Here is a 26,934-nt window from a genome sequence, read left to right on the forward strand (position 1 = left end):
ATGCAAGGAGTCTTCAATATATGCAAATCAATCAGTGAGATAAACCATATTAACAGATTGAAGGAGAAAAACCATATGATCATCTCCATAGATGCAGAAAAGACTTTTGACAAAATTCAACACCCATTTTAGATAAAAACCCTCCAGAAAGTAGGCATAGAGGGAACTTACCTCAACATAATAAAGGTCATATATGACAAACCCACACACATATGGTCACCTTATCTTTGATAAAGGAGGCAAGAATATACAATGGAGAAAAGACATCCTCTTCTATAAGTGGTGCTGGGAAAACTGGACAGCTACACGTAAAAGAATGAAATTAGAACACTCCCTAACACCATACACAAAACTAAATATAAGGCCAGACACTATAAAACTCTTAGAGGAAAACATAGGCAGAACACTCTATGACATAAATCACAGCAAGATCCTTTTTGACCCACCTCCTAGAGAAATGGAAATAAAAACAAAAATAAACAGCTGGGACCTAATGAAACTTAAAGGCTTTTGCACAGCAAAGGAAACCATAAGACAAAAAGACAACACTCAGAATGGGAGAGAGTATTTGCAAACGAAGCAACTGACAAAGGATTAATCTCCAAAATATACAGGCAGATCATATAGCTCAATATTGAAAAAACAAACAACCCAATCCAAAAATGGGCAGAAGACCTAAATAGACATTTTCCCAAAGAAGATATAAAGATTGCCAACAAACACATGAAAGGATGCTCAACATCACTAATCATTAGAGAAATGCAAATCAAAACTACAATGAGGTATCACCTCACACGAGTCAGAATGGCCATCATCAAAAAATCTACAAACAATAAATGCTGGAGAGGGTGTGGAGAAAGGGAACCCTCTTGCACTGTTGGTGGGCATGTAAATTGATACAGCCACTATGGAGAACAGTACGGAGGTTCCTTAAAAAACTACAAATAGAACTACCATATGACCCAGCAATCCCACTACTGGACATATACCCTGAGAAAACCATAACTCAAAAAGAGTCATGTACCACAATGTTCATTGCAGCTCTATTCACAATAGCCAGGACATGGAAGCAACCTAAGTGTCCATCGACAGATGAATGGATAAAGAAGTTTTGGAACATATATACAATGGAATATTACTCAGCCATAAAAAGAGATGAAATTGAGTTATTTGTAGTGAGGTGGATGGACCTAGAGTCTGTCTACAGAGTGAAGTAAGTCAGAAAGAGAAAAACAAATACCGTATGCTAACACATATGTATGGAATCTAAAAAATAACAAAATGGTTCTGAAGAGCCTAGGGGCAGGACAGGAATAAAGACGCAGATGTAGAGAATGGACTTGAGGACACAGGGAAGGGGAAGCTGGGACGAGTGAGAGAGTGGCATGGACATATATACACTACCAAATGTAAAATGGATAGCTAGTGGGAAGCAGCCACGTAGCAGAGGGAGATCAGCTCGGTGCTTTGCGTCCACCTAGAGGGGTGGGGTAGGGAGGGTGGGAGGGAGACACAAGAGGGAGGAGATATGGGGATATATGTTTATGTATAGCTGATTCACTCTGTTATACAGCGGAAACTAACACATCATTGTAAAGCAATTATACTCCAATGAAGATGTTAAAAAAAAAAAGGACTCACATGTGCTTAATAATGTTGATAGCAGAATCATGATATGAGCACTGACTATATCTAGGAATTATGCTAGCCTTCAACCTGCAAAGGAGGGTATAGTAATCCCCACTTCACAGATAGCAAAACTGAGACTCCAAGATGTTAAATAACCTAATCCTTCAGCTCTTAATGAGGGCTGAATCCAAGAATGCCCGATTCCAATCATCCTCTCCACGGCACCTCACTCTCTCACTTTTAATTTCTCTTTATTCATTTATTTCAAGTGTCCCTCTCTCTCAGAATCAAACACAAAACCATATGGCTGGACCAGAATAAAATCTGAATAGCTGAATGTAGCTGTTTTAAAATGCCCAGTCTTCCCTGGCAGATCTCTGACTTTCCAACACTACAGCCTTCGTGTGGCAGGTTAAACAGCAAGGACAGTGGCTCCAAATCTCTTTTCCACTGGATCAGTGGAACAGATAGCCTTCCATCTAAAATCAAATAAAAATCAAATAATAGCTGACTTTTCCTCATTCCTGAAAAACATGTATATAGATGGATCAACAGATGGATGGATGGTTGGATGGATGGATAGATGGATGACGGTCAAACAGATGCATGGATATGCATTTCCAAGTGAAGACTATTTCTAAAAGGTAACATAGGAAACTATCAACAGTGGTAGTCATTCCTGGGAGGGAACGGTGTCTGAGACAACGGTGAAAGTGCGAACTACTTTTTACTCTACAGTCTCTTATATCTTTCAAATTTTGAGCTGTGTGTAATACTTACATTAAAATAATTAGCAATATAAAAGTAATTTTAAAACACCTTGTTAAGTAGATATATGCATGAATGAGAGGCTGGAAGAATGAATAAATCCTAAAAATAAAAATGTTTTAAATAGATGAATAAATTTTAACAGTTAAAAAAATTTATGTTTCCCATTGATTTTTCTTTAAATCTTGGCACCAATTTCTACTTGTCTGTATTAGAATCTAGCATAATGTGGTCTCCAACTTGGCACACAATCGATTTCAAAATTTGGTTATTTTAAGTCAAACAGGTCAATAACAGTGCGGTGTTTTGCACAGAGCATCTTGACTTTAAGGTTTGCCCACACAAATCTGCTCAAGGACCACTGTGCAGTTACAGTGAACGACAACAGGGCTGAGGCCTGGACACATGATCCCACCCAATTTTCCTATTTAAGCTCTAATTCTCCTCTCATGCATCAAATCCCACCTGCATGCTGGGCCTCTGAATACGTATTGCCCCTGCATTGCTGGGGGCTCTGAGTAATCGGACCCTGCCAAGGGAAAAATAAGAAGACAAATGACTTCCCCAGCCACCATCAATAGCATTTCCAGGAAGAAATGAAGAGAGCTGACTCTTGGCCATAAATGATTTGCTGCTTTCCTCTCCATCAGTATGGAAATGGAGCAGGGTTGCTTCAAAGCTGGGTTTTTTAGCTTTCCAGGCAGCTGTATGGATTCCATACACTAGAGAGGTTGACAACATTCAACAGGACTTTATGGAACTTTTGCTGGGTTAGCATGGACCCCACGCCCTGCCCTCAAGGGATTTACACTCTAATCCAAGACATAAAATATAATCCAAAAAAGAGGAGGCAGTGTTTGGATGTCAACTGTCCACAGCAAGTGCCAAGTTATTTGATGGATGGAGGATGGTGAAAAGTCTGTGATGCCTGGCAATGTGACAGGACTACCAGAGGTACATGAAATCACCTCTGTTTAACTATGGGACACCAGTCACAGTTCTATTCCTTCTGGGACAGTTTGGAAATCATAAAATTCTCTTCTAGGAAAAAAATGAAAACAAAGAAAAACCACGTTGGCATTACGGTGCCCCAATGGACAGAGGTGGCTCAATAGGGCCATCTTGTGGTGATCCCTGCCGCCATTCCATGAGCGGGATACTGCCCTTCCCCCGCCCTTGCCCAAACGTTTTGGTCTCCCTGTGTCTATGAGTCCCAGCAAGCAGTGCAGCAGGGAGCCCGACAAGACAGAGCATCCTATAGATTGGAACAGTAACAAAAGGCAACTTGAGGAGAAATTTTAGCTCGGTCCTAAAGATTAGATATCCAGCTGTCAAGGAACAGGAAAGACACTTCTGATGAGGGATATGGCCTGCAAAGATTGGTGGCTGGAAAATGTCAGGTCCTATGGTGCTGGAAAGTCAGTGTGGGCTGCTGAGCACTTGCTCTTCAGTCGCTGTGGGTAGGAGGCCTCCCTAGGATCTTCTGGGATAAATAAGGTATCTGCTGCTTCTCCAGCAACACTGTGTGTATGAGGATAGGGAGGACATTTGTTTCCCTGCAGCAGCTCCACCCTCTCTGTGGCGCCCTTTGGGATCTCCCATTCCATCTCTATCATTGTCCCTATGGCCTGGCACTCGGCTAAGCCACGTACATGCATTAGCTCCTTTAACCCTTCACCACTCTTGAGGAGGGATCTACTGCATCCATTTTACAGATCAAGAAAGAGAGGCTCAGAGATGTTAAGTCACTCACCCAAAGTGATTCAGCTAATAAAATAGCAGAGCCAGGACTTGAATCAACTTCTCTGCCTAACTCCAAAGTATGCTCTTGTTCTTCTTAAGGATGGGTCTTTCCTATTGCTTGAGACAAAGACAATCGTCACATGTGAAATTGCTCAATCCAAAGCACTTCTGCTTTCAACATAAGTGGTTGTCAAACAGTCTTCCATGTAAAACTGAAGTTTCTCTACAGCCCTGCAGGCTTGTGCCCTGGACCCTCTTGACACCTGGCCAACAGAGATGACAAAATGGGAAGAGTTGGGAAGACTGGGGTCCAAATCCCAGTTCTGCTCCCTGAGTGGTTCAAGCATCACATGTTCAAAACTGAGCTCCTGCTCTTTTCCCCAAATCTGCTCTTCCCGTGCCGACCTCACCATCAACTCTCCTCCTCACTCACATCCCTCCAGCCACGAAGTCCTCCTTGTTCTTCCTTAAACGCGAGGCTCCCAACTTAGGACCTTTGCAGTGGCCATTCCCTCTGCCTGGAAATGCTTTTCCCTCAGATACACATATGGTTCATTCCCTCACCCTCTTTCAATTCTTCACACAAATGTCGCCATCTCGATGTGGCCAAGGCTGGCCACCCCCATCCCCACCTGCATGCCCCAAATCCCTTTACTTGCTCCATAGTTTCCACAGCAGTTACCACTTTCTACAATGTTGTGTAATTTATTTATTTTGTTTATTGTTTATTGTCTGTCTTCCTCCACTAAAATAAAAGTGCCCCAAGAAATGGTAGAATCTAGGTAGTAAGTATATGCTTGTTCCTTGGGAAACTGGTTCAACTTTGCTATATGTTTGAAGTTGCTCATAATAAAATGTTAGAGTAATGGACCTAAAAGGTATGAATTTTTCTGCTTTGTTCATTGATGTATCCCAAGTGTCTGGAACATAGTAGGTACACAATAAACATATAGTAGGTACCCAGTAAACATTACTGAATGAAGGAATTAATGAATAAATAGTGTTACTTTGGGCAAGTTACTTCATCTCTCTAAAGCTCAGTGTGTCACCTGTAATGTGAGCAAAATAGCAGCTACTTTCATTTATTCAACAAGTATTCATTGTGAATCACTACATATCAAAAACTATGTTAGGTACCAGGGTACCAAGTTAGGTAACTGTGATCAAAGTAGACCAGGTCTCCCTTCTCATGGAGCTTCCAATTCAGTAAGGAAGACAGATAGATAAGCATAATCACAACTTCATGTAACTTCAATGCTCTCCATGAGATCACCCAATACCTATACATTCCACAGTCAGTCTTGGGGGTTCAGGAAAGACTTCTCAGCTGAATATGAGCACTAATGGGTATATAGGAACTGCCTCCTGATTTCTATTTCATCCTTCTTCCTTATTAATAAAATACTTTTGTTTTGTTTTGTTTTTCTTCCTTTGTTTTTCTTCTTGGGGGGGTAACAACGTATCCAACAGAAAAACCTTCTTTCACTAGCATCTCTTGCAGCTGGGGCTGGCCACCTGACATAGTTCTGACCAGTGAAAGCAAGGCACAATGTACCCTGAGCCTTTTGGATCTTTGTCCTTCATTGGCTTCCATGCCTGCTACGTGATGGTGAAGCAGCCATTTTGCAACCATGAGGATGGAAGCTGCATGGCAGAGCAGGAAGACAAGGAAGCTAGAGTCCCTACTAGCATCTCTGACTCACTCTACCAGCCATAGCCTGTCTACCACTGAGCTTACTATTTTGAAGGCCAAATAAAAGCTTGCATTCAAGCAATTTTAGTAGAGTTTTCCAATATTTACAGGCATGGGCAATGCCGTGGTCCCATGCAAGATATTGGCGAGGGTGAGTGAATGAAAGTGAAATGTTCTAAGCCCAGAGCAAAGCATGTGCAAAGGCCCAAAGGTGCAGAGAGCAAAGTCGATTCAAGCAACAGAAAGAAGTTCAGTGTGGCTGGAATTAATTGGATAAAAAGAAGGTGGTGAGTGATAAGGCTGCAAAAGTAAACAGGGATCCCATCAAGCAGGGTTCTAGAAATCAGACTAAAGAAGCATTGAGGAGCCATCGCAAGCTGCTAAGAAAAATCAGAGTTAATTTATGTAATGTGTCAAATATACAAAAGGTGCCCAAAAAATGAGAAGCACTGTGAGTATTGTTTTCTGTTAAACCATTTTACTGAGGTATAATTGAAATGTAAAAACATATACATATTTAATGTACAACTTGATGACTTTGGGGATAGGTATATACTTGTGAAACCTTCACCACCATCAAGGCCCAAAACATATCCATCTCCCCCCAAAATTTCCTCCCATCCCCTTTATTATAACCATTGTTATTTTGTGTGGTAAGAACACTTAAAATAAGATCTATCCTTTTAGCAAATGTTAAGTATACAATACAGTTGTTAGCTATAGACAATATGCGGTATAGTAGATCTCCAACTTATTCATCCTGCATAACTGAAACTTTGTACCCTTTGACCAACACATCCTCTTCTTCACAGCAAAGAGAACCATCAACAAAATGACAAGACAATCTGGAGAATGAGAGGACATATTTGCAAACCATCTATCTGATAAGGAGTTGCTATCCAAAATATATAAGGAACCCACACAGCTCAGTAGCAAAAATGCAAATAACCTGATTTTAAAATGGGTAAAGGACCTGAGCAGACATTTCTCCAAGGAAGACATACAAATGGCCAAAAAACATATGAAAGTGTGCTCAACATCATTAATCATCAGGGAAATGTAAGTCAAAACCACAGTGAGATATCACCTCACACTTATGTTAGAATTGCTACTATTTAAGAAAATAAATTTAAAAAAATTTTAAAAGATAACAAGTGTTGGTGAGAATATAGAGAAAAGGGAACCCTTATGTACTGTGGGTGGGATTGTAAATTGGTACAGCCAGTATGAGAAACAACATGGAGTTTCCTCAAAAAATTAAAAATCGCACTGCCCTATGACCTACTTCTAGGTATTTATCCAAACGAATTGAAATCAGGATCTCAAAGAGATATCTGCATTATTCATAATAGCCAAGACATGGAAGCAACCTAAAAGTCCATCAATGGGTGTATGGATAACGAAAATGAAATATAGATAGACAGATACATAGAAACCCGTAGAACATTATGCTAAGTGAAATAAGCCACACACAGAAAGACAAATACAGTATGACCTCACTTATATGTGAGTATTGTTCTACCTCCGAGTACACACAAACTCCTCAATGAAATGGAGATGCATCGCTTGTATTTGCAAGCCCACCAGAGATCACAGACACAAGCCAAGGGAATCCAGTGTGGGAAACAAAAAAGAAAAACAATTCAGCCAGGACAGTTCAACCACTGCTTTACTCGTCTTTGCCACTGTCAGGTTTATTCCCACAGTGACTCACCCACAGCACCACCTCCAGGCCGCTCTCTAAGTGACTGTGCTGACCAGTGACGTGCAAGATCATCTCAGAAAACAGTGGAAACTCCAAGGCAAGGAGGCCACCTGAAGGGGCCCTTTCCCTTCCCTCCTCGTCTCTGGGCTGTTTCCAGCAAACGCAGCGAGTACCTAAATGAGGGTTTGATCAATGGAGGCCAGGTTGATATTGATAAAGAGGCTGCAGTTTCTGCAAATCACCCGGTGCTCATAGGTACTGAAGATTAATCTTTACAAATACGGGGCAAAGGGGGAGAAAAGAACCAAGTCAATTTAGCTTCCGATTATTACTTTCTCCAGAAAGCACTGAAGAGTCAAAAGTTTAACTGATGTACATTAGACAGGGAGACAAATCCAGAAATATCACCCAATTACCTGGCAGCTTCTAGAAGGTATTTTTCATGACAGCAGGTGGATTTGCCTTTTCTAAATCAGGAAGGAGACAAGACACCAAAAGGATGTTGACTTGGCCCAGTGCACAAGTGCTAACCTCACCAGACAAACTGAAGGCTGAATATTTGTCCTGAGTCTACAGAGTGTCCTTGAAAACACATCTCCACTGATTTCCTAGTTATTTTTATGTTATAGTGTATGTATCTTTAGAAATTATACTGACTGCTCCTTCCTGAAACAAGGAGGATTTATTTTTTCCTACAAAGAAATAATAAATAACAGTGCTTAGCCTCCTTGGGCCTCTGATTTCATATCTCAAGAGTGGGTACGAGCCCAGTATGTAACGTATAGCACAGGTTCTCAACCTTGGCACTACTGACATATGGGGCCAGGTAATTCTCTATTGGAGCGCTGTCCTGTGCACTGTAGGACTTTAGTGGTACCCCCGGGCTCTACCCACTAGATGCCAGTAGCAGCCATCCCCCCACCCCCAGTTATGACAACGAAAATTGTCTCCAGATATTGCCAAATGTCCCCTGTGAGGCAAAACTACTTGTGTATAGTAATGTGCAAATACACAACATAAGTAAGAGTCGGGGAAATGCCATTCAAAAAATCTCCCATGTTGTAGTCACACAAAGCAACAAAACCAAATTCTACACTTAATGCCAGCTATAACCTCTTTATTCACATCCGTGTCATAGCCAGACAACCTGAGGCAGAGGTTTTCGAAACCTGGATCACAGAGCAATTTCCTGAGATCAGGGCCAGCTCATTCGCAGGGCCAGCAATTACACACAGCCCCTGCTCAGAGGGCCTCACACTGCTGCTGGCGTCTGGAAATTCCTAATAATTTTTAACGAGGACCCCCCCCCCATGTTTTCATTTTGCTCAAGGCCCTGCAAGTTTTGTAGCCAGTGCTATCTGAGGTGCTTATTTTATTTTTATTTTTTATTTTTTTTATTTGGGTGCACTGGGTCTTAGTTGTGGCACGTGGTATCTTTAGTTGCAGCATGCAGGATCTTTAGTTGCAGTATGCAGGATCTTGGGTTTTTTTCAGTAGCGGCATGTGGGATCTAGTTCCCTGACCAGGGATCGAACCAGGGCGCCGTGCATTGGGAGCGCAGATGCTTAACTGCAGGGAAGTCCCTGAGGTGCTTATTTTATTCATTTATTTTTTATTTATTTATTTTTGGCTGCTTTGTCTTTGTTGCTGCGCGAGGGCTTTCTCCAGTTGCGGCGAGCAGGGGCTACTCTTCGTTGCGATGCGCGGGCTTCTCATTGCAGTGGCTTCTCTTGTTGTGGATTGCGGGCTCTAGGCGCGCAGCCTTCAGTAGTTGTGGCACATGGGCTTTGTTGCTCCGCGGCATGTGGGATCTTCCCAGGCCAGGGCTCGAACCCGTGTCCCCTGCACTGGCAGGCAGATTCTTGACCGCTACGCCACCAGGGAAGTCCCAGTGTTTATTTTAAATTCAGGCTCTTGAATGAAATGAAAATAAGACCATGTTCACTGCAGCATTACTTACAAAGCCAAGATATGGAAACAACTTAAGTGTCCATCTAGGAATGAATGGATAAAGAATATATCTATATGTGATGAAATACTATTCCGCCATTAAAAAGAAGGAAATCCTGCCAACCGCACCAACATGGATGGACCTTGAAGACATTATGCTAAATGAAATAAGTCAGACAGAGAAGAACAAATACTGTATGATGTCACTTATATGTGGAATATAAAAAATTCAAACTCATGAAACAGACAGTAGACTGGTGGTTACCAGGGGCTGGGGGATGGAGAAATGGGGAGATGTTGATCAAAGGGTACAAATTTCCAGTTACGAGATGAATAACTTCTGGGGATCTAATGTACAGCATGGTGATTAGAGTTAACAGTACTGTACTGTATAGTTGAAAGCTGCTAAGAGAATAGATTGTAAATGTTCATACCACACACACACATACACACACACAAATGGTAACTATGTGAGGTGATGGATATGTTAACTAACCTTACTGTGATAATCATTTCACAAGATATCAGTATATCAAATCATCACATTGTATACTTTAAACTTATACAATGTTATTTGTCAGTGATATCTCAATAAAGCTGGAAAAAATAACAAATAAAATAAAATAAACTCAGGCTCCTGAACCCCACTGTTTTTCAGTAATTCAGCTTGATGTCAAAGCCTGCAAGAGACATTCTTTGATTCTGTGACTTAAAAATAAAAGAAAGAGAAAGATTTCTCTCTAAAACGTAGGAAATTCCAATTAAAAGTAATCTTTCATTTTAAATGCACAGCAGAAACACGAGATAAGTTAGAAGACAAAACTCTGACACCAGTCTGGGAGGGTTAAGAGACTTCATGGAAATGAATACAAAAATATTTTAAATATTTAAATTGTCTAACCTTTCCATTTTTACTTCTAAATGAGCCAAGAAAAAAAGTCAGATCATTTGAGAGGAATGAAAAAGAACAATTTTTATAAAGTCAAAATCACATTCCTGAACTTTCCACTTGCATATAGAGGATGAAACTGCACGGAATTTTCCTTGTGGGAAAAGGAGAACCAAGTGTCCCTTGTGGATACTGTGCTGGTGGGATTTTCCAAGCACAATTCACACTGCAGAATTTTCTGAACCTGATTCACTTTTCTCAGTATTAATCACTTTTCACTTATATTCCAACTACTATCCCCCCCGAAAAAAATTAAAGCAAAGACCTAAACTCTTGGGAACTTTCATATGAAAGAACTTTCTAGACTGCCTTTAGATGCCCTACTTAATTAGCTATCATGAAAGCAAGACAGAGAGTTCTTCCAAGGAGTTGACCCAGTGTATTGACATGATGCCCTACAGATCTAACATCATATGGAGTCTCTATTTTAGAAAACAAAACAGAAGCAGAGCATACCAACTATGTGTTCCAGCCACCTGACGGTGTGAGTGGTTAGAGATGAAATTTAGAGGATGTGGAACCACAGGGCGCAGGAAAATGTTTCCAAAGGGGGCCCTCACCTGATGCTACCAATAAGATGCATGTTTTGGTCTGAAGGAAAAACATAAAGAACAGTTTCATTTGTTTCTTTGGGTCCTTTGTTGCTGTTGTTGCTGCTGTTAGCTTGATCCAAGATCAAGCTACTGCACTTCTCAGGCCTTGCTCTGCAGAGGCCCTGCAAGCATTTAGGAAAGGAAATTTGGAGGTGGAAACTGGAGAGAGATGACCTGCATAATAAAAGGGGGAAGGTTTTGGAGCCCTTTGGGAAAGAGGGGAGGGGCAGAGTTGGAGAGAGAAAAGAAGGATCTAGAAGCCTGTGTGTGCCAGAAAATCATCCTGTCCTGAGGCCCCAGTCTTTAATAGAGTCCCATGAACTCACAACATGAGTAGGTTTCCAGTAGGCATTGTGGAAGAGGCCAAGTTCTGCATTTGGGCTCATGGGGGATGAAACAGAGAGAGTGCAGGGAGCACCAGAGCCAGAGGCAGGTGGGACCCTGAGAAGACCCCCATCCCTGAGTAAGCAGGAATTAGCAAGAGTAAATTTTACCTAGATCTTTTGACATCCAGGTTACACTCCTTTGTTATAAAATGTTTGGCAGCTTCCAACCTCGCCTTGGGACCATGAGGTGCTGGATCAGGAGTATTTCTCAGCCACCTCTGGATGCACGTGCATTGGTAGAGCAGTCCCTGTCAGTGCACAGTCCATCCTGGATCTTACCATTAGGGTCCACACCTGCCCAATTGCCAACAGCAAGTATCTACATCTCTTTGCTTGAAGCAGAGCCCACTGATGGTGGCCAGGGCCCACTCTGCCTGTGCATGTGGCAGGTCAGAAGTACTGGGTAATTAATACACCCCTGGGCGGGGAGGACTCAACCAGCGACTGATTGGAGGGGTGTGTAAATACCCCAGCTCCTCCACTTCTCAGGTGAGGTAAATCCAGAGTGCATGTTCTACCCTGGGGTCAGCACACTTCTCATGCAAAGGGCCAGATGGTAAATATTTCAGGCTTTGTGGGCCATACAGTCTCTCACAGCTACTCAACTCTGCTGTTGTAGTGCACAAGGAGCCATGGACAATACATAAATGAATTGGTGTGAATGTATTCCAACAAAACTTTATTTACAAAAACAGGTGGCAAGCCAGATTTGCCATGGACTGTAACCTACAAATCCCTGTTCTTTGCTATTTTCCAGAGTTAACCAGAGAGATTAAACTCTGTGACCCCCACAGTGGTAACTAACTTGATAATGAACCCTTTATCATCTCCCTTCCCTTCCTGGCCTGTCTCCTTTCCCCCCCACCTTGCCTAGCCTAATAGACTACTTCCACCCAAATCCTTGCCTCAGAGGCTGCTTCAGTGAGAACTCAAACTAAAACAGTTAGTTGTCTAGGGTACTTTGGCTGCATGTAACAGAGAATTGAACTAAAAATGATTTAAATGACACTGACATAGGTTTATTTTATCTTCCACAAAGAGCCCAGGCATAGGTGGTCCAGGAAGGTTAATTCAATGATGTCAGAGCATTGGGGGTTTTCTGATGCTTACAGCTCACTGCCAAGAACAGAGCACATGACAAAGCTAAGCCAGTCACTGCTAAAAAGAAAGAGATGAGTATGCCTAGCTTAGGCCAATTGAGGCCCATGCCCTGAGGCCAGGGGAAAGAAGGACCCTGTCTTCTCTGGGTGTACGGCCAACTGACGCATAAAAAAATGAGGGTACTCTCAGCAATGAAGAAGGGGGAATGGCTGTTGGGTAGACAACCAACACATCCCCAATAGTACATGCTCAATAAATGAGCGCATGGGTCCCTGGATTTAAATAATGGATGGCAACTTTCTGAAAGAAAGATAAAGTAGAAAAGGTCATCCTTTTCTAAGGATGCACGAGAGTCATGCAGAATAGGCCCAGAGTGACTTGGATATTCAGGGGAGATCTTAGAGCCTTTAGATAGTTTGATAGCTTGATTACACAATTCAGAGCCATCAGAGAAAGTGAATGGGGGATGTGGGGAGCCCTTATTAAAGTCAAATACAAATATGTTCTTCCCCTGGTTAATAATGAGCAAAGCATTTTACAGTTCATAAAGCTCATGTCCATCCATTAATCTTTCCATTTAATCAAAAAACAAACTAATGTAATAGCCAGGTCAGGTACTGTGAAGTTTAAATACTTTTGAGAAAAATTAAAGAAGACTGAAATTAATGGCTACAAGTAACAGAGAAGTCATTAACTGGAAAACTCAATATTGTTTAGACAGAAATTCTTCCCAGTTATCTATAGAATCAGTGCCATCCCACTCAAAATCCCAGCAGGTTGTTTTTTCTTTGTTTTTTTTTTTTTTTTTGAGAAGTTAACAAAATGACTCTAAAAATTATATGAAGATGTATTATAACAGCCAAAAATAGCCAAGGCCATCTTGAAGGAAAACAAAGCTACAGACATACCACCAAATATCAATATTTATTATAAAGCTAAAATAATTAAGACAGTAAAATGGCACAAGGCTAGACAAATGGAACAGAAGAGGAGGTCTAGAAAATGTGTGACAAAAACACCACTGTGATTCAGTGAGAAAAGATGGTCTTTTCAATAAGTGGTGCTGGGTCAGTTGGATATCTATATCAAGTGTCAGCAATGATGTAGGGCACCATGGCTGGTGAGTGTAGACTGGTATAAGCACCTTGGAAAACTGGCTACAACTACGAAAGCTGAATATCTTCCCTGTAACCCAGCAATTTCACTTCTGGGTATATACATAACAAAATTAGTGCATACATGCATCATAAGGTTTAACATAAGAATGTTTGTAGCAGCTTTATTTGTAATTACCATAAAGTGAAAACAGTCCAAATGTCCATCAACTGTGGTTTGTTTATACAGTGGAATGATACACAACTGAAAATGAAGTATGGCCATGTGCAGCAACATGAATGAATCTCAGAAATATGTTGCAACAAAAGATGCCAAAACACATCCAAAAAGTGCATAAAGTATGATTCCATCTATATGCAGTTCAGAAACAGGCAAATTCATTAAGTGAAAGAAGTTAAAATAGCAGTTCTCTTTGAGAGACACTGACTGGAGAGGGGTTCAAGTGAGCTTTCTGGGGTGCTTAAGATGTTCTAGATCAGGATGGTGGTTACACAGTTTTATACATGTGCAAAAACTTATCAAGCTATCCACTTATGATTTTTACACTAATTATTACTGTACATATGTCACACTTCATTACAAGAGATAAAAAGTCAAGGGAATATTGTTAGGAGGATTTCCTGAAGGTGTGGTGCCTAGATTCCTGAGGATTTGACTCACTGCAGAGATAAAGCCTAGGCTACTAGGAAAATAGATGAGGAGCATTTCCTAAGCCTTGGGCCCTTGGGTGGCAATTGTTTGGTTCTCCTTGACAGTGGCAGAGCACCTTGGCAATGAACTGGCAGTGTAATACCCGGAAAGGGAAATAACCCGAAAACATAGCCAGCAGCAGACATAAATCATGGCTAAAATAGGAGCCAAGTTCTACCCCAAAAGAACAATATCTTTCACCAAATCCCAAAGGAAATAATGACAATAATTAATAACTAGCATTTTTTAACTGCTGGCTATGTGCCAAGAATTTACAAGTTTCAATTTACTCATTGAAACCTCGCCACAAACTAAAAACACATCTAATGTGTGGCAGAGTTGAGATGCCAACAGAAAAGTGTGGCTCCAGCCCTCATCACCCCGTCCTGTGCCACACATATTTCCTAGGGATTCAGAGTCAGGTCTTAACTGTTTCCTGCCCACTTCTCTCCCCACTGGACTGGGTGTTAGGTCTCTCCCTAGGTGTTTCTCTCTTTTATAACCCTCTTCACACTCTCTTGTCACTGTCTGGTTTTGTATTAGTTTCCTGAGGCTGCTGTAACAAATTACCTCAAACTCAGTGTCTTAAAACAACAGAAATTTATTCTCTCCCAGTTCTGGAGGTCAGAAGGCTGAAATCAGTTTCACTGAGCCAAAACTGAGGCATCAGCTGGGCTATGCTCCCACCACAGGCCCTAGGAGAGAACCTGATTCTTGCCTCTTCCAGCTTCTGGCCGCTGTGAGCATTCCTTGGCTTGTGGCTACATCACTCCGGTCTCTGTCTCTGTCTTCATAGTGCCTTCTCCTCTTCTCTGTGTGTAATCTCTCTCTGCCTTCCTCTTATAAGGACACTTGTGATTGGATTTAGGGCCCACTTAGATAATCTGAAATAATCTCCCCCCCATTACAATATCCTTAACTTAATCACATCTGCAAAGACTCTTCTGTTCTTCGAAGAAGGTAACATTTACAGGTTCTAGGGATTACAACCTGATATCATTGGGTGGCCATTGTTCAGCCTACTGTCTCTATATTAACTCTATCACTGTATTCATTATCTCTATATTAACTCTGCACTCCTTAACAGTACAGACCATCTATGGTCATTTTCAAGTGGCTACACATTTTGACATTCCTCTTATTAAAAGATGGGATCTACCTCTTCTCCCTTGATCATATGAATTCTGTGATTGCTTTGACCTATAGAATAGAGTGGGAATCACCCTGTTCCAGTTTCTGATCCAGGTTTTAAAAGATGGTCAGTTGCTACTTCCTATCTCTTGGAACACTCACTCTTGGAACCCAGCCACTTTGCTCTGAGAAACCCAAACTGCATGGAGAGGCCACATGAAGGTGCCCCAGGCAACAACACCAACTGAGAGCTCCTAACCAACAGCCAACATCAACTGCCAGGCATGTGTTTGCGCCATCTCATATGGCCCACACAGTCAAGACTTAGATGACTCTAGCCCCAGCCACTATCTGACCGCAACTACATGAGATATGTGAAATGAGAACCATCTACTTCTCAGTCAGTACAGTCATGAGTGATAAGATCAAATATTTGTTTCCAGCTACCATGTGAGCGGGTCATTTTTTTATGCTGCAGTAGATGACCTAAACATTGTCTTATTCAGAGTTGTACACCAAATGCCTGGAACTATGCTTGGAGATCTTGAAGTCCAGTGAAGGTGGAATAAATGAAAAACAACCAAACTCTAGAAGTTATGGCCAAGAAGGTGGGCTGGAGATCAAGAATTGTTGATATTAGATCCCAAAGAAAATGACAAGGTGATAGGTTACCAGAGGAAGGCCATGATGAAATAAAATTTCTAGAGCCCTGTATTAGTCAGGTTAGAACCAATATTATACATATATTACAATTATACAATCCCTCATAATAAATCTCCCAAGAGAGGGAGATTGAGATTTATTATGAAGAATTGGCTCACATGATTATGGAGGCTAAGAAGTTCCACAATCTGCTGTCTGCGAGCTGGACAGCCAGAGAAGTGGGTGGTGTAATTCAGTCCAAGTCCAAAGGCCTGAGACCCAGGGGAGTTGATAGCATAGATCCTAGTCAAGGATAGGAGATAAGATGAGATGTCCCAGCTCAAGCAGTGAAGCAGGAAGGGTCGGATCCCTCCTTCCTCTGCCTTTTGTTCTATTCAGGTTCTCAGTGGATTGGATGCTGTCCACCCACATCGGGAAGGTGATTTACTTTATTTGAGTCCACCGATTCAAATGTAATCTCATCAGAAACACCTTCACAGACACACTAGAGTAATGTTTAATCTGGGCACCCCGTGGCCCAGTCAAGTCAACACATAAAATTAAACATCACAAGCCTTTTGAGAGGTAATAGGTGGGCAGGTACACTGCTGAGCAGGACCAAGTTCAACAAACCTTCAGTCAATGCTTGCTGACTTAGAGATGCACAGATTCTACATATCATTTGCTTTCTTTTTTTTTTTAATTAATTTATTTATTTTTGGCTGTGTTGGGTCTTCATTGCTGTGCGCAGGCTTTTTCTAGTTGCAGCGAGCGGGGGCTACTCCTCGTCCCGGTGCACAGGCCTCTCATTTCGGTGGCCTCTCTTGCTGTGGAGCACAGGCTCTAGGCACGCGGGCTTCAGTAGTTGTGGTGCATGGGCTCAGTAGTTGTGGCTCATGGGCTCTAGAGCACAGGCTCAGTAGCTGTGGCGCATGGGCTTAGTTGCTCCACAGCATATGGGATCTTCCCGGCCCAGGGCTCGAACCCGTGTCCCCTGCATTGGCAGGGGGACTCCCAGCCACTTCGCCACCAGGGAAGTCCCTCTTTTTAACCATTCCTTTAATTTAATAAGCAACGTACTGAGTACTTACTGTGAGGGGGAAGAGACATCACGAGGAAGCAGGACTGTAGTGCTTGGGGTGGAAGCTGCTGATGAGAAACCTGCCTCTTAAAAGCATCTCCCAGAATGAGACCTACAGGTGCAACATCAAGGTGGCCCTGAAGAACCACTGGCAGTGCCTTCCAGAGCCCAGGACTGCTCTCCACGCTGGCCCGATACAACCCTCAGAGGGACTGGTACTGAAGCCCCCTTGGTCTAACCACATTCAGTAGTCTGTGCCCTGGGCTCAGAGGGCTTCCTGCCACTACAATCCAGAGTGAGTGTGTCCCCAACTTGACTTCCTCGCCTGACTTCCACGTCCGTTTTTTAAGGAGTTATTTGGGAAAAGTTGAGCACTTGCTTTAAAAAATAAAAAGCAAAAGAACTAGTATATTCTTTTAATCAGCTTGAGACACAATAAACAACCCGGCCAAAAGCAGAGGGGGAAATGCTGAAAATGCTCATGTCCCTTCAACCACTCCAACCAAAGACTTAAGAGGAGGCTCCGAGGGGGAAACACGCCCAGGGCTCTGGCATCTAGAGTCATGGAACACCCTAAGCTTATCTTTCCGGGGGGCAACTTCACATTCCACTTCCTCTGGACCCTTCCCCTACCACCCCAGGACCCCACTCCCATTTAGCAACAAAAATACAGCCTTTGGAAGGAGAAGGGGAATAACTATTTAAATAAAAATAACACATCCCAAGTATTCAATCACCCTCTTCATCCTCACCTCGTCCCCCGCCCCCCAAAAATCTCATTTATCATGTTGATTTTCTCATCTGTTCTGCACACAACACAATTGGGTAAATAAGCTCTGTGTTCAATCTTTTAACGGGGGTTATTCAATTTACTCAAGCCAATGTGAATATTTCCCCTGGTTTCCATGACAACCTCTCCACACATTCAGTTGTCCTATAAATGAGTTATTGCTTTTATGTTCTCATACCCTAAGACAATGGGGAAATTAACATAATGTGGTCATACCAAAAAAAACCAATCAAAATCCTCATATCCTCCCCTGAAATTCATAGACAGCGTTCTGTGAAAAAGAACCAAAGACAAATGAGGCTTTTGCATCTGACAACACTGTTAACATTAGAGATTTTATTTCAGATGCATTTAAATGAAGCCAGACCATAGTGAGATTCACAAAAGTATACAGACAAAGAACTAAAATGAAGCGGAAAGAGATGTAAAGGCAGGGACCCAACTTCAACTTTTGGACACAGATCATCCCCACGTGGCTGCCACACTGCGCCTCCCTCTCTGCACTCTGGCCATGCTAGCATTCCTGCCCCAGGACCTTCACACATGCTGTTCCCTAGGCCTGGAACATTCTTCTCCCGCTATTCTCCCTATGCCTGCTAATTTGCTTAGCTAATTCCTGCTCATCCTTCAGGTCTCACCTTAGAAAAGACATTGCTCAGGGAAGTCTCGCTTCACTGCTCATCAACACTAGGTAGGATTCCACTGTGTTATATATATAAATATATCCTCATGGCTCCTGGTATTCTCCATTGCCTTAGGTGGGTTTCCCCAGAAGCAGATCCTAAGAGAAGGGTTGAAGGCACGTGGTTTATCTGGAAGCAATTCCAGAAAACACTGGTAAGCTAGTGGAGAAGTGAGACAAGGGAGGGGAAGAGGTCAATCCTTGTGCACTTGAGCAGGTTAATATAGACAAGTGGAGCTCAGTCCCACGGGGGACTTCTGGGAGCCAGCACAGAGCCGCCCTCATCTTAAAGGTGAGGAAGGCGGGACAACTACCCTCCTCTGAGTGTGCATTTCTCTGCACTTCCCCGCCCAAGGAAGCCCCAGGCATTGTTGCAGGTGCTTGCAGTAGGAATAGTGAGTACCAGTGGATGTGGGCAAGGTACCAACAGCATCTGCCACATCCTCCAATGCAAATAACATAATTATTACTGGAGACTGGAGATCAATGGAATAGGAGACAAGAATTCAAAACCAACAGGTGAAAAGTAACAGAAGCCCAAATGAAGACCAAGGCACGGGAACAGAGGGGAAAATATAGACTCAAGAGATATTTAAGACCTTGACCCTAGGTCTGGGTGACTGATTAGCTATTGGGCTACAGGTGTAGTCAAAGAGCTGGAGACTGTAGAAGGGGGTGTGTAAGGTCCTTCCTGCCATCTTAAAATCCCCCATCATCTCTTTTGCTGGTCAGGGGCACACCAGGTAGGACCATCCAATCCACGGCAATTCCAGTTCACAGGACAAGGGAGATCAATCTTTGGTTCCAAGTATAGGAGTGGCTGCTCCCCAATGGACTTCACAATGAACTCTCAACTTCTGTTTGTTGAACTTTGAAGCTTAAGCCTCTGAGCTTCTAGATGGTTCCAATTGGAGAAAGTAATTTGATTAACCACCAATAGGGAAATGCATCCTTAAACAGTGATAAAACCATTCAATCAAATATTATGCAACTGCTAAAAATGACGGCTGTTTGGGGTAGGTATTCATAAAGATTCGAATGTAACAATAATATTAGCAAACATGAATTATGCTTATCGTTTCCTGATTGTCTTCCCACACTAATACGAAAGTTCAGCAAAGGCAGGGATCTTTGTTTTGTTCAATGCTGCATCCTCAGTATCCAGGCACAGAATTAGTCAGCAGCCAACACAAGGTGAAATTCACAGTCTGGCATCCAATCAAAAATTACTCAGTCAACCCAGAGTGGGGGCAAGAGCTGGCCTCGATCACGCCCACCAGTTCCCAGAGGTTCTGGACTCCCCAGTAGCTGCTAGGAGGGGCTGGGGGACAAAACAGGGTGAGGCAAACTTTCACTAATAAAAGACAGGAGGCAGGAGGGAGCTGGCAGATAAAGGACTCGCCCTTCCTACCTCACTACAGACAGTCCTGAGATGCAGTGATTCTACAGAACCTCTCCAGAGGTGGCCCATGGGACAGGTTATGTAGGGGCAGGAAGTCCTCTGAGCCCAGGGCACAGACTACTGAATGTGTAAAGCCATGGCCAGTCCATGATACGCACCACCTGGCATTTGCTTTCTCTCCTTTCCTGCCTCACTTCCATTTTTCCTCGTTCCTCCTTCCTTAGCCCACTGATTACTTGGCCCAATAAATCAATAGTGTATACACTTTCCATTGGGCTCTGCTGATAGGTGGAGAGAACACCTCCCAAAATCTGTGACTCATGGACTATCTCTGGAAGGATGCTGCTCTGCTTAATCTCAAAACTTACTGGCTTAAAACAACAACCATGGTTGTTACAGCGCACAATTTTGAGGGCCAGGAATTCAAGCAGCTTGGCAATTATGCTCCTCGTGGTATCCACTGGGGTCCCTCAGTGGTATTCAGCTGACTTCTGGGCTGCTCTGAAGGCTCCAAACAGCTTCAGTGACATGCCGGGTGTCGTGCTGGGGACAGCTGGAAGCTGGTCTCAGGGGACCCCTCTCCCTCTCCATGTCATCTCAGGGTCTCCCCACGTGTCACTCCAGCAGGGTCATCGATTGGACTCCTTACACAGTGACTCAGGACTTTAAGACCAAGAGTTCCAAGAAACTGGAAGCAGAAACTACCCAACCACTTAAAGGTGAGGACCAAAACCAATATGGCACCATTTCTACGGTGTTCTATTGGTCAAAGCAGTCACAGGCCAGCAGAGGTTCAGAGGGAGGAGAGATAGAGCCCACTTCTCCATGGTAGAATGTTAGAAAGTTTGCAGCCATCTTCTGATCTCCAGACACAAAACACCTAAGAAATTGGGAACAGGGGGAGGTAAAGACTGAAGCATTGCAGAAGGAGGGTTCCTTTCACCCTGTTGGCATGATTTACCATGTGCATTGTATTATATTACTTTTTTCAAATAAAAAAATGTGGAGGGAGAGACGAGGAGGGTAGGGACAATGTCAGTAAGCTGAATCCTCATCTTCTATGGCAGAGAGTCAATAGAAAATGTTTTAAATTGATAAATCAAGAAACAGCTGCATAAGCATCTTATTTGGAGTTATAGAGATAAATACCAGAAGATCTAAAAATGGAAACAACATTTCAAGCAGTTGCCTCTTGGAAACAGGATTCGGGGAGGGGAGAGAGGAGAGAAGGGGCCAGGAACTGCTGCTTTCATTAGAGGCCCTTCTGTTCTTTCACTTTTTACTATGTGCACATATTACTTTGATAAAAAATTTAAAAGGGGAAAAAAGTAGAAAAAGAAAGATGGTTATTTTTAAAGCTATGTAATTAAACTTGGAAAAATCTCATTTTGCTAAGTAAAAAAAAAAAGTAACAGGATGGAAAACTATATTCCTAGTATGGTTGTAAGTACGTTTAATTAAAAAGAAAAAAAGAGGGCTTCCCTGGTGGCACAGTGGTTGAGAGTCTGCCTGCCGATGCAGGGGACACGGGTTCGTGCCCCGGTCTAGGAAGATCCCACATGCCGCGGAGCAGCTAGGCCAGTGAGCCACGGCCGCTGAGCCTGCGCGTCCGGAGCCTGTGCTCCGCAACGGGAGAGGTCACAACAGTGAGAGGCCCACATACCGCAAAAAAAAAAAAAAAGAAAGAAAACATATATATGGGGAAGGGGAAGACTCCCAAGAAATGTACATACCAAATGATAATGGGTGGGTTTCTTTTCTGTTTCCCAAATTTGCAGCAATGTGATTCTCTTATATTCATAATGAAAAGAAAATAATTCATTATTTTAAACAAATGAATAGAGCAGCGATTAAATAAAAATGTCAGAAGAGTCTCTGAAGAACTCCTGGCTACTACACCAGAACTTTATTCTAATTTCTGGAACTTCCCAGGAAAGGGGGTTGGTTCTATGGATGGGGGGCTCTGTCCATAGACTCTGACAGGTTCTAGCCAAGCAGGCCTGTAGACTTGGTTATAAAACCTTCCCAGAAAGCATTTAGTCCATGCGGGGTGTGTGTGTGTGTGTGTGTGTGTGTGGGTGTGTGTGTGGGTGTGTGTGTGTGTGTGTGTGTGTGTGTGGGTGTGTGTGGGTGTGTGTGTGTGTGTGTGTGTGTGTTTTGTTTGTTTTGTTTTTTTGGCGAGTGGCGCAGCATGTGGGATCTAAGCACAGAGTCTTAACCACTGGACTGCCAGGGAAGTCCCTAGTCCGTGTAGTTTTAATTCAACAGAACAATAACTTCTGTAAGCCTCCAATGTACTCAGTTCTGAGTCTAGCGTGCTCCTTTAATCATTAACTAAGTATTTATCAAGTACTCCTATGTGCCAGACAAAATGCTAGGGTCTGGGGTTATAATGATAAATAAGACAGGTAAAATCTCCACCCCTTTGGACCCACAGTCTAGTGAGAGAGACAGATGAGTGGCCAGGTGATTCCAATATATCCTAATAGATGCTTTGATTGGGGAAAGTACAAGTGGGAGGAGATCACCTGGAGGACTTCCTGGAAGAGGCCAAACCTAAGCTCAGACTCAAAGGATGAACCAGAGGAGATCAGGCAAAAGGGGGGAGAAGTATTTCCAGCACAGAAAATACAATTTGCAAAAGCTAAGAGACGAGAGAGAAGATGGCGAATTCAAGGAATCGGGAGTGACAAAAAACTGATGTCCCATGATCAAAACAGTCAGTCTGGGGCTTCCCTGGTGGCGCAGTGGTTGAGAGTCCGCCTGCCGATGCGGGGGACACGGGTTCGTGCCCCGGTCCGGGAGGATCCCACATGCCGCGGAGCGGCTGGGCCCGTGAGTTATGGCCGCTGAGCCTGCGCGTCCGGAGCCTGTGCTCCGCAACGGGAGAAGCCACAACAGTGAGAGGCCCGCGTACCGCAAAAAAAAAAAAACAGTCAGTCTGCAAGGACAGCTCACTCGGGGGCTCTAGGGCTTAACTGACTGAATTGGAATCCTAGCTCTGCCACTTATAAGCTGTGTGACCTCGGTCAAGATATGTCATTTCACTGTGTCTCAGTCTCCGTATCTAGTGACTTAGTCTGTTCAGGCTGCTATAACAGGATATCATAGACTGGGTGGCTTATAAACAACAGAAATTTATTGCTCACAGTTCTGGAGGCTGGGAAGTCCAAGATCCAAGAGCCAGCAGACTCAGTGTCTGGTGAGAGCCGGCTCTCTGTGTTAGGGGACCGCTGACCGAAACCGCCCGCCTTGGCCAGGCACGATGATGATAACTGCCTGCCTGAGGCGTCTCACAAGAGGAGGTCCCGATAAAGAATGTGGTGCTGCCACCGAAAACTAGCCGGGAGAATTCGGGAGGGTCTGAAAGGAGGAGGGAGGGAGGAGATGACCAACCTCCCAGAAACCCTCATGCTGGAATGCATCTTGGCTGAGTGATATGCATGCCACCAGGAAGGACCCTGAGTCAGACCAACTACTGGCCAAGCAAGATGATCGGCCAGAGACAACCTGGAAACTAACCCCATCACCATAAAATCTGAAACTGTGAGCCACGTGGCAGAGCAGTTCTCCTGGGTTCCCTTACCTGCTGCTCTCCTCCCAGGCGCCCTTTCCCAATAAAGTCTCTTGCTTTGTCAGCACGTGTGTCTCCTCAGACAATTCATTTCCAAGTGTTAGACAATAGCCCACTCTGGGGCCCTGGAAGGGGTCCCCCTTCCTGCAACATCTGGTTCATAGATGGCCGTCTTCTAGCTGTGTCCTCACACGGAGGAAGGGACAAAGGAGATCTCTGGGGTCTTTTTATTAGAGCACTAATCCCAATATGAGGGCTCCATCCTCATGACTGAATCACCTCCCAAATGCCCACACCTCCTAATACCACCTTGAGGGTAGAATTCCACATACGAATTTGGGAGTGACACAAATATTCAGGCCATAGCCCTGGGCTCTTTCTCCTTCCCCATCCTCCTTCCCTCACCTCCCTTCCCCGAGAGCCCTCCCACAGTAAACCACACCCACCCAACTCCCTGTTTCAGGCTTCAAAGGAGCCCAACCTATCACACAGCTCACAAGGATTCAGATCTGGGTGTCCCCACTCCAAAGGCCACGTGTGAAACCACCAGGCTGCACCAGGTCACTTCTATAGGACTGCATGGTGGGATCAAGGAACAGTTGTGATGCCAGCCCCATGCCCGGCACGGAGCCCCCACCAGGGTGACAGGCCTAGAGGGGCTGATCCAAAGAAGAAGGCAACAGAAGAGGCAGCAGATCCCAGCGCACCTGCTGTATTCTGATGGGTGCTGTACACTAATGAAGGCAGAACTTGAGCTTTGGAATCAGATCCAGTCCCAGCCCTGCTGGCCAGTAGCCTCAGTTTCTTCATCTGTATCCTAGAGATCATCAGGTTTACCTCACAAGGTAGATTAAACAACTAGCACATGTAAAGAGCCCAGCACGATGTCTGGCATATCGAGGCACCCGGTACATGTCCGCTCCTCTCTTGTTTGATGTCACCATATCCATGAATGGAAGAGCTGGGAACCTCCTCTTTTACCAAAAATCAAAGAATATCTACAAAAGAGGTACAGCCCCATACCCACTCCTGCCTCTGCCTTAATAGTTTCTAAGTTATTCAATGCAAGAGACTTAGCCCAGTTAAAATTATTCAAAATCGACCTTGAGATCAGGAACAAATTGGTTACAGCAGTCAGCGATTGGCAAATGTAATCTAAATGCCCCAGACGGCATTAGAGCCTTCCACGCTGACAGGAAGAGTCAATGTGCATCTTGGAAAATTCTGAAAAAAAAATTAAAGGTCACCACATTTGTAGGCAGAATGGATTTTCTTGAGACCATTACTAACAGACTGCCTAAACTGCAAAGACTGGAAGCTTGACAACTCCCGGAGGACTTCAGGTAAAAAGAATCCCACACACCAGCTCACAAACATCTGAGCTGCTGCCTATGGGCATCTGAAGGTTCCCCCATAACCCATTCTCTCACTGAAATTTCACAATCAGCCTGTGATGCTCCAATGAACTTGGGAGTACCAGACTGGGGCCAGCCCTGTGCTCAAAGGGTCTGACCAGGTAGAAAAGCCGAGGAGGCACAAATCGGTAAGATAAATCTGAACATTTCTGTAGGGAAGAAGTCTTAAGCCAAGCAGGAAGACCAAACCCCAAGGCCAAGTCTAGAAGGAAAAAGTGTGCTCATAATTGGGAAAGGCACTGGGTCAGAGGAACATTAGTTCTGGGAACCAGCAGGGGACAAGGTGAGATAATAGCCTTGAGCAGCAATAGAATACTGTGCTGTCTGTTTTTGTTGCAAGAACAGTATTAATATTAATAACAGTAGCTAATATTTACTGGGTGCCTTCCAGAGCCAGGCACTGTGCTAAGATTTTACATGCATCCTCTTACTTAATCCTCCCAGTGCTCTGTGCAGTAGGTGCTTGTTCCAACACCATTTCACAGAAAAGAAACCCAAGGCTCAGAGAGGCTTCTCCAAGGTCACCCAGGTCATCACGAAAAGCCAGGAAATATGGCCACAGAGCTCAAGACCCTGTCCACATCGCCTTATTACACACGGGAGCTCGAGTGTGTGTTAGCTTAGCTCAGATAAATAGCAAAAGTTAATTCTGAACAGAAGCTAGTCATTTGTATCCCATTTTTCAAACAAGGAAATTAATTCCCAGGAAAAGTGAAGAGCATAATAGAGCTCTTCACATAAGCTGGCTTCATGGGAGCAAAAAATCCAGACATATCCATATATAATGAAAATACAATGTGTTGGTGTGTGTTATTGTTCAGCAAATATTTACTCCTCCCCATTCCCTCTACCATGGGAGGAATATAATTCCCTGCTCCATTAATGTTGGGCTTGCTTTGGCCAGTGGAATGTGGGCAGAAGTGACAGAGGACCAGTTTTCAGCTTAGGCCTTAAAAAGCATCAATTACTTCTGCTCACCCATCGGAAGCTGCCAACTTTCACCAGGAAACCACTGCCTCTCCAGCTTGGGCCTCAGAAGAAAATGTAGGGATCAGACTTGAATGCAACCTACAGCCTAAAGCAGAGTCTCCCCAGCCAAACCACAAACCTATGCATAAGAAATAAATGCTTATTTTTATTACCTACTGTTTTTGTGGTGCTTGTTACACAGCTATAGATGACTGATGCACTGATCAGTCATCTGATACACTTACACATGTTTACATGTACATATTATACACGTACATATTATATAGGATATGTATCTGTGGATGTGTGGCATGGAAATATAAGTGTGTAAATACTAAAAATATACCTCCACATATGGGTGCTAGTATTGGACAATGGTGTAGGATTTGGAGAAAAAATTAGGTTTGCATTCTTGCTCTGACATTTACTGGCTGTGTGTTTAAGGGGAAACTACCTGACGTCTCTGAGAACAGTTTCTTTTTTGTAACATGGGGACAAAAATCATGACTATCTCATAGAATTATCATGAGATTTAAGTGAAATAATGCACACAATGGGCTTAACATAGAGCCTAGCACTCATTCATTTATTCATTCAACAGATATTGAGTAATGACATTTGTCAGACCCTTTTCTAGGTTTTTGCAATACAGTTCCTAGCTCTGGAAAGAAGGAAAAGTAAAGCAGCATAAGGAGAACCAGCAGCCCGGGAAGAGGAGGGAAGCATTCCATGGGAAATGATCTGCATGACGTCTGGCACAGAATAAGTGCTCGCAAAAACAGCAACCATCACTATTCTTGGAATGATTAGCATGTAAGAATGTGGCACTCGGCTGCAAACAAGAAGGAAATCAGCCTGTCGACTCCCCAGCAGACCCCTGTCCTTGGAAGCCTCAGCAAACCACAGCAACACATCAAGGACCTTC

Source organism: Mesoplodon mirus (assembly GCF_964341445.2).
Source record: "Mesoplodon mirus genome assembly, chromosome: 15".
Classification (NCBI taxonomy): domain Eukaryota; kingdom Metazoa; phylum Chordata; class Mammalia; order Artiodactyla; family Ziphiidae; genus Mesoplodon; species Mesoplodon mirus.